Source organism: Columba livia, chromosome 13 (genome assembly GCF_036013475.1).
Source record: "Columba livia isolate bColLiv1 breed racing homer chromosome 13, bColLiv1.pat.W.v2, whole genome shotgun sequence".
NCBI classification, from domain to species: domain Eukaryota; kingdom Metazoa; phylum Chordata; class Aves; order Columbiformes; family Columbidae; genus Columba; species Columba livia.
In genome coordinates, this window is record NC_088614.1 from 5540836 (window position 1) to 5553962 (window position 13127).

At 40.8% G+C, this 13127-nt stretch overlaps 1 long non-coding RNA gene across 1 annotated transcript in view; it reads right to left on the reverse strand.

Annotated features, from left to right (window-relative positions):
* LOC110360456 (uncharacterized) overlaps positions 1-13127 on the reverse strand; it is a 417274-nt gene that overhangs the window by 208457 nt on the left and 195690 nt on the right. The window contains exon 6 of the long non-coding RNA XR_010465803.1: positions 8593-8697. This is a non-coding gene — a long non-coding RNA (uncharacterized LOC110360456). The remainder of the gene's footprint in view (positions 1-8592; positions 8698-13127) is intronic.

Genomic DNA, 13127 nt, shown 5'->3' on the forward strand with positions numbered 1-13127 from the left:
TCAAACAAACCAGTTCATGTTTTAATGTTGGACTGAATAGTAAGGAAATGACAGATTCATTCTGCCTTGAAATAGCTATTTAAACACAAGCTTATAGGGTTCGTACAGAATTAACTAGGCTAATTTTAATGGCATCTGTTATACAGGATGTCAGGTTAGATGATTTAACACTCCCTTCTGGCCTTAAAATCTATAATCAATGAAATAATCCATTAGTTGCCTTTATGGAGTTTGCTGCATGTTCTGTGAAGCACCGGGGGCAGCCACGGCCAGAGACACCGGCGGAACGGGAACCGCAATCCTGGCAGCTGAGCATCCGGCCAGAGCCGGGTGGCGCCCAGTGTGACCAGCACGGGGAGCAGCGCTGCGGGCGCTACTGGGAAATCAGGAAAGCTCGGGTTAGCATAGGCCACCTGGCCAGGACGAGCAATGGCCACATTTCATCTTCAGCTGCAAATTACTGGTTTAAGCTTCAACAACAACACAATCAGATGTCTCTTGCAAAAGTTTTAACAATTACTGGTGATAATTTCCATTTGAAAAAAAACCCTTCTATTTAATAAACCTGAGTGTTCACACTAGCACCAGTCACATGTAGTCTTTTACAGTATCCTGCTACTTATTCTTCAAATAAAACATGTAATTATTACACACCAGAGAAACTGTGTCATTATCTCATTATTTCCATTAAACTAATGGAAATTATTTACTCTTTTTTGTTGTTTTCCACAGAATTAATGCACTTGGTACATATGATGAATTATTTTTAACTAGTCCCAAGACTTAACAGTTTACAATCAGTTTACAGCTTTCTTGCCAATGAACTGCACTTAATGAATTGCAGTTATTTTAACGGGAAAAAAAGTCTTTATATATTAACAATCATTAATCTAAACGAAGCTCTGTGGAACATTGTCCACTTATTTTGAAGTAATCAAAGCTGCAGCCAGTGTCCTTTTAAAGGAAACTCTCAAAACATTAACTAACTTGTAACTGAGTAGAACTAGTCTGAAAACTTTAAACTGTTTTACTTTGTCAAACTCCGTTGCAAAAGGTTCATGTGTGAGAAGAGCATTTAATCATAAAGAAGAACTTAGAGTTACAAGACTTAATTTAACTTGAAGAGTTGCTTGGACAGTAACAAAGAGTCAAGTGGGAAATCAAAACTCCAAACTCGATTCTTATTTTCTTATGCATTTCCAAAGGACACAGGATGCCAGCTGCTTCAGAAAAGCTTCTCCAGTGCTGTCCAACCCTCCGGCTGCTGTTCACACGCCTGCTCCAGGCTGCTGAGTGTTTGTAGAAATCCTAGAGGATATAAAGTCCCATCTAAAGAAACTGAGGCAACCCTGATTTATAGACAAGGGAAAGTAATAAATTTGCTATATGATAAGCATTTCTTTGATTCAGGGTAAAGTAGGATGTTAACCTATTACACTGGAATGGTAGATGTAACTAAGTACAACCTTCAGAAGGTGTGATTTGCAGATCCAAAGATGACGGGATCAATTAGAAAGGAGAGGAAGGCGGCCGCTGGCCCAGCCTTCCCCTCCAGGCTCTGCCGTTCATCGTACTCGTGTTCCCCCAGGGATGCCTCAGCTCCACAGCTTCCTGGGGCTCTTCCAGCCGACATACAGCGTTAGTATCTTCTTTTAATTTTGTTTAAATACAGGAATATTTTGTGTCCTGAACACCTTGACAAAGGGTTTCAAACATCCTCCCCTCTTCCCAAGAGCTGCTTTGGTTTATCCACTGGCCTCCAGTTTGGCGTTCACTGGACCCTTGTTTCCCAAATACTGCTGCTTTGTGCTCTTCACCGAGTTCTTTCTACTCTTCTTATTTTTGTTTCTTGTTCCACATTTCTTTCTCTCTCCCAGTCAAGTACCTGTACTAAGCAACACAATGTTGTGGTGGCAAATTGAGCCTCCTGACACCCTTTGCTTCTCTTGTCAGTGGCCCTTTTATTGTGTGGCCATTCTGAGAGGTTCGCTCATCAACCGAATTTGCTACAATACAAAGACAACCAGGTTGTATTTGAAGAATCAGTGGTTTAGAAGTTTCTGCCTTTAAGAGGACAAACTAAAGCTGAACAACAAATCCCATGCAGAACACGGTATTAGAGGTTACCAGAAGCAGGTGTCCAAGCAGCCAAAACACAAGTTTACTTTCCCTCTTCCAGCATTCCTTCCCTCTGTGGGCACCACAGCTATAACCAAGGACACAGTTCTGGGTGCTACACAGAAGGATTCACACTGGAAAATATGTTGTTTGCTCTATCTGAATGATTTCAGCCCTCCTCCATTACATTATTCATGTAATATCAGTGTTCTATGTTTAAGAGCAAGTCCATTCTAAAGCAACGAATGGAAAATTAACTGTAGCAGGTAACAATAAGAAAATTATTAAATAAAACTATATACACTAACCTGAATTTATATTAATCTTCAATAATTATGACTACATACACTGTAAGAGTTAGCAGTATTGTCACAATAAATGTATTTCCTTTTTTTCTTTTTTTTTTTAATTTGAAGCTTTGAAATTGGGTGGAAGGAAATGAGGATTAGGAAGACAGGCTATTTTTCACTAAATATCAGATAGGAGATTTCCAACACTGCATAACGGTGAAAAACAGTGACAGCACAAAGTACTGCAGAGATGGAAAGGACCGAAAAAGAACAGAAAGAGGAAGATGCGATAGTTATCTTAACACAAGTTACTCCATTTCTGGGTTACCAGTTAAGATCACAAGAATCTTGTTTCAGGTCAGCAGCAGTTGTGTGTCAACAGTGAAGGGGGAGCAGAATGATCAGATCTTGCTCAGAGTAAAACTGTCGGGAAAGTAACGTATATGGTGGAGTTGGACAAATTGCATTGACGGGGAGAAATGCACCAAATTCCATTTCTGATACAGAAGCTTATGCACGCCCGTGCCAGGGTCTCTTTGCTCTCTGTGCCCACCTGTCCCAATCACACATTTGTTTCACTTCACAACAGGGGCAGAACAGCCTGCTCTGGGGAATCAGCAAGAGATTTTAACACACAGGAAACAACACATCCTGATTTGCAACCTGGTCTGGGGGGCCCTGAGCAAGCAGGGGGTCAGACCAGACCCCAGAGGTGCCTCCTGACCCCAGCCATGCTGTGAGTGACTCTCACCTGGAAAATATTGGAACAAGAAGAAAGTACAATCAGGTTGTGAGGACCCAGGCCATTCCAGAGCAGTGCTCCGAGAGGAAGGCCAGTTCTCCTTCCAACACACCGTTCAGGAGCTTCACCCCCTGTCCCAGCAGAAGGGCTTTCAGAACCCACCCCACTGCAAGTTCCCCAGTTCCAGCACCGCACTCAGGCTGGCACCGGCAAACGCTGCGGTTCCAACCACATGGACACGTCGAGAAACCAGAGCTCGGGGATCCCCCGTGTACAGGTGTGTTGTCCAGCCGCTGCACCTGAGCCGAGTGAAACACGTTTGTGTGTCTGTGAGCAGCGCAGCGCTCCCGCGGCCACGGAGCAGCCACGCCAGCTCATCTGCAAACTGCACTTAGGCACGCTGAAATACTTCAGTATTTGATTCTTCCTCTTGACAGAGAGCAGGGTTCCACTGAAAGCTCATTTAATAAAAATAATGCAATGCAAATGAACCTGAATCAGAAAAATTAGATTGATGGAAGTAGCTCGGTCGCTGTAATTACACAAGGTGTATTATTTCCTAAATTCTCTTTGCATTAAATATATACCATACATTTATCAAACATAATTAGCAGTTCAGGTGACAAGGATTTGATTTTTCTCCTGCAATAAAAATCCCTCTACACTAGTATGTACATCTAAAAATGTAATATGAACATTTTCTTACTATCATTGTTTACTCCTCTAAGAAAAAATCCATAGGATCAAAGAATCGGAGGGGGAATAGCATTTGGGACTCGGGGCACAGAAGATGAAGAAGATGGCTAGGTCAGCCTTCTGTGGATTTCATGAGCATAAAATAAAATTAAATCAGTCAAAGCTTTTAAGGTTGTTAGACAAATAAATCATATTTGAAAGCAAAATAATTGATGATACCCCAGTACAGCTTTATTTCCCCTATAATCAGCATTTCATTTTTTCAAATAGAGAAATAAATTGATGAACAAACAGCAAGAGAAACAGAAGTTACGAAAGAACCTGTGACAAAGCCAAATGTGGTCAATAGGCATTCTACTAAAAGAAATGGGTTTTCAGAAAAAGACAGAAATTATATTCAACAAAAATCTTATTTTTATGTAGCACTACCTTTCTTTGCCTTTTGCTAAGTTCCCTCTGTCTCAGCCTAATTGAAAGAACAGGCTGCAGAGTCTATTTTAAAGCACACAGACCCAATGAGGGTGATCCCGCGCTGAGCTGTAGCTGGGGAGGAACATGAGCAGTTCCCAGCTCTGCTGACACCCTGCAGCCTGACTCCCATGGACAGCTGACGAAACCTGGAGTTTCCTGTCTTCAAGTTTCATTTCACCTTAATATTACTGCAATGTGTTTTCTAAGTGATCCTTGTGCTCTATAACAACAGAGGCTGTTTCCTATTTTATCCGAGACTGTAACAGCCAACACTGTGGGTACATCTCCAAAAATATCCCCGGGAGGAGTTAAACATCCAAGACTCCTTATACAAGCTGTGTTTGGTTGTAAGTCTAGTGAACATTTTTTGCGATGACTGAAAACATCCTGTTTATTGTACAATGAGCAAAAGCAGCACCTTAGAGTCCTTGGAAAAGAGGCAAAATATTTGAAATTAGATGCATGCTTACAAGAACATTACACTACTGAACAACTGACCCTTTTCTGGACTAATTAAAACACCCAACTGTAGAGTATCTCGCCCCTTCAGGGGCAGCTCTGGCAGCAGCAGCCCAGCCCCAAACCAGCCGTCCTGCCCCAACAAAAACTGCCCAGCGCTCCGTTAGCACATCGGGCACCTTCAGAGCTTCTGCTTTACACATTCAAATCCTGGTGTTCAAACTTAGTTCACGTACTGAAAACAAACTCCGCCAGAAATGTATTTGTTCTTTTGTTTTTAAAGACATCTCAAAAAGCAAAGCATGTTAACAAAGTGAGCCAGTTGTAAACTCTGAGCCTGTAAGAAGCTCGACATTTTATCCAGTCATTTGTTCCCGGATGGTTTGCATCGTGTCCGCTTTGAGAAGGGGAGAGAGAAAGTACTGCTTGCTGATTACATGTCTTTTATATATATATATAAATATATGTATTTACTATGTGTGTCTCACTGAACATCATTCTTAAAAAAATGCAGTTTGGTTCCCACAAATGCCATCAACCAACAGGACAAGGGCCAGTTTTGTTTATGCTGAGTTTTCATCTGTTTCACGTGCTATTTTTCACAAGGCTTTAGAACAAAACGCTGGCTAGATGAACTACAAAAGCTGCCCGGTTGCACTGGCACAGAACTGCCTGGATCCTCTCCCTTCGCTGGGACTGAAGGGTGTTTCTAAGATATCTACTATTTACTGTTTGGGATGCAATTTACCAAACACAGGACATTAAAAGCTATTAGACACATTTAAGAAATTTCATTAGCACATACAATTATGAAACTGAAATTCTCACTGGAACTTGATGCAATGACATCAGCCTCACCGACCTCCTCACAGAAAATGAGAACATTTCCAACACAATAATCACTTGAAGATTTTTCTTCTCTCTCTCAATAGCTGAATGTTTCTTCAGGAGTTTGGAAACATGGGGGTTTTGTTAAGGTTTTGGGTGGTGTGTGGTGGCTTTTGGTGTTTGTTTGTTTGCTTTTTTAATATTTCACAGAAAATAACTATATCAAAATAATGGCAGAAAGCACTTTCAGTTTTTATCTTGAAATCCCCTAGGATCACACAGGGACCTTGAGTCAAAAACCTTCACTTTAGAACAATAAATAAATAAACCCGCTAAAGCCTTCCCAAGGCTGGCCAACTGTAGCATAAGTAATGCAAGAGGCTGAGAGATGCCAGATAAATTTGATTACTATAAAAGATGGGAATATGTTTCTTTCCTCAGAGAATTCACAAAAAGGGGTCAAAAACAAAGCAGCACTGAAAGCGAACAACTTCATTTCACCAGCAACTCAAGGCGAAAATACAATACAATTTCACGGGAATGTTCTATCGCATCGGTGCAGACACCTCCTAATCTTCTGTTTCTGAGAAAGGAAAATAGGAAAGAGAGTCCAAGCAAAATGGGGCTCTTCTTTCTTTTTTGGAAGACTCATTCTGATTAGTATATCAATGTAGTAAAGAGCTCAAGAACTATTTTCTTCTTCCACCTGCTACCATTGCTGCCCTCTTAGAATCTTTTCTTTCTAACCACTTAAAGGTCACTTGCACGAGCACGGCGGAGCAGCACAACTGTAGGAAGTAGGTGCTTTTCAGAGGACAGAAACACAACGTGAAAGTACTGGAAAAAGATAAACAATGAAGCAAGATTTCTGGAAGTGCTCTCCAGTTCTTCAGATGCTTTTTGCTCCTTTCTAAGAAATCTGATAGCGCAACAAAAAGTTATTTTCCCTCCAGTATTGTTTTCAACATTAACATAAAAAATCCTGACCAGGCGACCAGTAAGGCTACTAATGAAAAGACCCTGAAACTGCCCAACACCACTAGATTATTATTTCTCACGGTTTTAAATAATATTACTGGATTTTTAAAATTTAGATTAAAAAATAGTTAATCTATAGTTTGTACTGTAACCATGAGCCTCTAATGAGTGTAAATAGATGTAGCTGGGAGGTAAGGTTAACACACATTCCAAAAAGCAGCAGGTAGTGTTTGCAGAGGAAAGAGCCTGGGCAGCACCTGCTTCTTACTCTAGGAAGTGAGGAGAAAACTTTTCTTCAGGAGAAGTAACTCCAGGCTTTCTCTTTCTGAACATACCAGATACTTTCATCAGCCCCAACACCCTTGTATCTGGGCACAACTCTTACACGGTGTTCTTACACTATATACGCGTAATCCTATATATTTCACACATACGGAGTTACCTATACATGCATTCCATGCATAAACTTTCAAAACTACGTTTTCACAGACAGACGTATCAAACTCAAATGCCAGGAAATACAGATATTTAGCTAACTAGCACAATGGTACTTTGGATCCTTGTATGTATGCTGTAATTAAATAACGTCGTTTTTCCCCACAGAAGCCAGATGTCATTAGGTGCAGGAAAAAGGCTGGGATGACCCAGGAGGAAAACTGGAACAGAAGGTTCTGAGCGCCCAGGAGATCCCGCTCTGTATCCACGTGAATCCACACCCCAAAGCCTGAACTCCTGGACCCCACGGGGCATCTCTCACCTCCACACCCATTCCTCCTCTCACCATACTTCAGACAGGTTACCTCACCCCTCATCTTGAATCCTATCACTCAGCCTCTCGAATTCTCATTTTAAGAAAGTTCAAAGCGCTCTCACCACCATCATCATGTCCACGTGTCATACTGTAAACCTGCTCAGGCTCAAACAAAACCATACACAAAACTCCTTAGGGTTCCTCCACGCAAAAACTTCCTCAGCATATTTATTGATGCAGCATCTTGAAAGATTTTTCTAACCAATTTTTGTTTCTGTGAAAGACTTATGTCTTACACATAAAAGCATAAGAGCTTTTTAAAAAATTAAAAGTTGGCGTATCTGAAATAGTATTAGAACAAATCGCCTCCTGCAGCAGCGATTTCATAGATAGCAATGGCCGTACCTGCTCTGTTCATCAGACAGGAATTTTTCATTTCATACATCATTTGAAACTTGCTGCAGTGATTCCACAAGTCTGTCTATACTATTAGCACAAAGTGAAGAGAAGCCTTCTTTCCATCCACCCCCCCAAATTCAAGTTATTTTGGCCAAAATGAAACTGTGCACACCCCCCCAAATTCAAGTTATTTTGGCCAAAATGAAACTGTGCAAGTAGACCACCACAGCACTGAAGACAGAGAAGCAAAACATACTTAATACTAGATAATGAAGAAAAAAACCCTTCCATTCTCATAAATAATATTGTATTTGAATACATCAAAGTAAAATCACACTGCCTACATCATCAGCAAACTTACTGTGGAAACGATATACCATGGCAAGCAACCAGCTCGTGCACACAGTTGTTGCAATATTGTGAAACACAGATTTGCATTTATATCATCTTTTCAGAAACTACTCTCCCAGGACAGTGTACAAGTCTGGAACAAAGCTCCTTGAAAAAATGCATATTCAGGCAGAGATCACCTCCACATTCTGAGGCCATTAGCACAGGCACATCACTTACTGCTGCAACTGCCCCAGAAAAATTATGAGGATTATCATTACTGTTAGAATTATTATTATTGGTATGGTCTTGAAATGTTCAAATATAGGACCATGTTCTCAAAATATATCGTTCAGTACCCTACGTGCTAAAGCCTTCAGTTCACACCGTGGCCACCACTCGCACACCTTCAGACCGCATTGGGCTGCAAGCTGACAAACGGACAGCTTTCATATACAACTCACTGAAGTAATACTAAACACTTGCACTTGGAGCTCAGCTTGGAAATGCAAAGGGAAGGGTTTTCTCACCGTATATGAAGGACTTCGGGACTGTAGTATGCAACACAGGATACTCGCTTCCAGGGCATTAACTCAGTAATTCCACTTCTTGTTCAGGATAAATCCAGAAAGTAGCTAGCAGAAATAAAGGAAAAACACAAATTTAGCAGGGGTTGCATGTGAACAGGAATTTTTTCTTGTCCATTTGACTAATTAAAAAACAAAAATTCCCCTGGCCTTCCTTTCTAGTGTAAAAGTGAAGGTGTGTTGTGAGAGGGGCGGCAACAGCACCGCGTTGGTTCCACAGCGGGGACGTTGGCATCTCAGTGCGCACAGGATGAGAAGGCTGGGGCGGCCGAACGCGGTACAGAGCACACCCAGCACCACAGCAGCCCCACTCGCCGCTGTACTGCTGCATGGAATAAAACAATGGAAAGCTACCAAGCGAGCAGGCCCCTTCTTTCTACTCCTCAATCCATCGCCACAGATTGAAAAACACAAAAATTGCAACAAAAGCTGCAGATGGATGAAAGCACCAGTTAATATTTTCAGAAAGATAAGGCCCAAGAGTCTATAAACCATATAAAAGAGGCACCAAATATAGATTATGTGACTCTCCTCCTTTTATGTGTCAAAACAGTATTTTATTTTTAAATCTGCCAATCAGGGCAAAACTAATCACCAAAAAAAAGTGGCTTAGCTTTCAAACATCTGTCATATCTTAAAATTGCCTGTGTCAAACAGACAGAATAAGAGTACACGGACCATTTGCACAGATTTCTGGGCTCTAAAATTAAAATATACAGATATTAATAAGAATTGAAACATCCAGTCAGTAAATTTCTTCACTCTGGAAAAGACTTCGCAGAGAAAAAGAAGTTTTGAGTAGTAAGCAGATATATTATATTTCAGGTTTTTTTGAAGTTGAGAACAGATTGCAGGGTTTGCAAGGTAAGATGGTCTAAAACAGGCACCGCAATTGTAAACAGCCCAAACACTAAACTATATTAGATTACAATCCCAATTAGTATCCGAGGTGATTTCTAACAGTGCCAAGTGCCATCACGTGCCCCGACACACACACCCTGGGGCTCAGCAGGACCCGTCCCCTGTGAGTGCTGGGGACACCAGCTCAGCACTGGCGACCACTGGGCAACTGCCCACTCAGTCACGGGCATTAAAACCAACAGCGACCAGGTTCTCCACACTGGCAGCCACATCACTGTAATGATGGGGAAAACACCTTCAAAAATAATTTCTTCTATACTACCAGATAATGCTCCATACTATGAATACTCATAGCTAAATACAAAGATAAGTAATGCTGCCTCAAGCTCATTATCTATTTGCTGTCTCTGCAGCAAATAAAAGTCCTGTTGCTACTGAATTGTGCTTTCAAATATTTTCAGTAACTTCTAAGATTATGTACTGATATACTCTTCTTTTTAGTTAACACCAAAATATTTCTGTAAACATTGGGACCCTGAAACACTTTGGTTTGAAGTAAAAGACCAGTTACAACAAAAACTTGAATATTGATTGTTTTTTAACCTGTTGGAACACATGTAAGTTATCAAAAACGTGGTAAGTCATAGGAATCAATAGGAGGTATGTGAATTTCTGTGAGTAGTGCTGTACAGGAACATGAGAAAGGTTACAAAACCTAAGATCATCCAACAACAGCTTGTGGAAAGCTTCCCAAATTCCTTGTCCCTGTGCAACCAGCCACAGGACAAGGGACGTTACTAAATATGAAATAAACACAAATGGTTATCTAGTTACACTTACACAGCAAGTATGTAAATCTGCTGTCTACATTCACAGCACAGTTTCTTGGAAACACCCGTCTCAGATTCAAGCCGCTGACATTACAGCATCATTAGCTGAGAACTTAAAGGGAACTCGCATCAACTAATGCCGCACAATTAAAAACGAGAAGAGTCAGAACAAAGGAGGAGACTGTTTCTGTGGATTCCTCTGCTAGAGGCTGCCCAGCTCTGCTCCATCACACAGGTCCCCCCAGTGCCGTTCCAGATCACCAAACAGCCCCCCGACCCGCCGAGCCCCTCGCGCTGCAGCGCCGCGCTGGGCTCAACCCGGTGTCAGCCAGTTTGCTGCTGAACCAGCAAACAAGCGCGTCAACGCGGGCCGCACAGTAAAGATCTATAGCTCTAAACTGTTCCACCTTCACTGTGAACTTCTCAACTCACAAATCGATAAAATCTTAAGTAATAAACAATGAGACAGAAATATTACTGAAAAAAAAAAAAACCCACAACCCTTATTCAGAATTGTGAATCATGGAGCCTACACATTTTCAACATAAGTTCAAGAAATAAAAATCTCATTAAAGCTTTAGCCAAAATTTCTAATTCATCAAAGGATCACATTCTGAATATCAATTAATTTCATGCAAAAATAAGTGGGGATTTTTTGTCTACATGTCTGTAAAATATCTCTTAGGTTACCAAACCGAATCTGATGACACTGAAAGTCTTTCAGGAACAAAGACAGACGGGTAAAACAACCACCAGATCTCTTTAATTCCATGCAAAAGTGTCAACAGCAAAATCACTGCATCTCTTCCATAGCAGAATATTAAATAGTTCATTAATATCCATTTTCCCTTCTTCTCCTTTCAGAGGCTACAGAAATCGTTTCTGTTTGATTTTACATGAGTGAAACTCCTCCCAAATGAAACAGGTACAAGTATCTTGAAAGAACATTCAAGTGTACATCACTCAAGACCTTGGCAGTCCCTATCTCCGGGAAACAACAATAGCATCCCACTAATAACAATGACTTGCTTAACTATTCATTTTTGTAAATAATGGAACTGAAAATTATCTAGTGATGGATTTACACTTTTACAATGCATCTCAGGGATGAAAAATGAATAGGGACGAAGAAATTATGTATATTACAATGGGTGACACACAGAACTTAAGATTCCAGCTAGCTCCACAGAAGAACACAAGCTGAAAAATGTGGCACTACAATTTTTAGCATTTTACCTTTGTCTAATACTACTGTGATACATCCTATATGTATTATTTGTATTATAGTAGCACTTAAAGACTCCAATTAAAATCCAAACACCATTGTATTAGGCAGAAATAGTACGAAAATTACAATAGGTGTCATAGCCATTTTAATTCCAAACAACCACAATAAATTACCTGTTCCTCAGACATACCTTCCTTCAGATTGTAGTTACCCACAGAACTGAACGCGTTAGTTCCTGTGTTCAGGGGGAGCGTTAAAGGGATTGCCTGGGCAGTGTTTTCAGCCTTTTTGTGTTTGAACATCGCGCTGATGTTTCCAGCGGAGGCCCGGAGCCTGGGTGAGCGCTGGGGTGAGCCCCGTGCCCAGGCCTGGGCACCCCAACCCCAGCCACAGGGCTGCAGTTCCACAAAAACTCCTGTGGTTACGTTTTCCTCTCATTGCTTCTCCTTTTCAGTCGATTCCTCCTTTTGTTTTAGCTTAAGTACCGACACACTAAACACACCAATTCACTCTAGTCTGGGCTATCATTTTACTATTAATACTGAACAACTGGAGCCTGAGACCCAGGCATGGCCTGTTAGAAAGACGTTCTGAGGGATGCACCTCGCAGGTATGTCTGGCCAGTTGGAGAATTCAGTATCGGTTTGTTTTGACTTGAAGAAGACACCACAAAGTAGCATAGATATTGCAAAACAAGACGAATTGGAGGCAGGAATTGGCAGCTTTTCTGGGAACGGTGGAAAATGCTAAGTTTCTATACTAAAAAAGTTAAGAAAGATGACTTTTGCGTTTAAGTAACAAATGGCGAGTGTTTACACTGTGACTATTACTTCTGTAGTAAGGTGTTTATTATAAACAGTATTTCAAACACAGGACTTTAAGAGACAATGTATAAATATTTTAAATGGTAAAATATAGGTGTTGGCTTTTTTTTATACTGTGTCCAGAAAATTTGCACAAACACATCAAATTCTCCACCTAGGGAATTTACTTTATTGTTAAGTTTGCATTTAAAACAAATCTACATGACCTATTTTGGGGCTAATATAACTAAAAGGAACCTATTTGTTGTTTATTATTTATAGAAGATTCACTTCAGATTAGGCCTTTTGCAGACATGTGTATCTGTGTGGCATCATAAAGCATCTCCAGATATCTCACAGCACTAAAACAGACGAGAAAATGACAACTTCGGATGTATCCCAGTACACACAGAGTTTTATGAAAGCTAAGATTAAAAGGTGGTTTTTCCTCTTCAGAAAGGCCAGATGAAAGAGCCAGAGCCGTGGCTAATGCATTGACCTTCTGGGGCTGATAATGACAAGTTCAAGTTCCTGGAGTTGGATAAGATGTGGAACTAAAGTAAGGGCACTCAAACAACGAGCTCTCCTGCTCTGTTAGAATGCTACTCGCAAAACTAGCCCTATAGAAAGAAAGGAGAAAACAGTTTAATATTATATATATATATACACACACACACACACACACACATATAGAGATACATGTACACACAGATAACCAAGGAGATTTTCTACACCATCGGCAGGTCTCGCAACTAC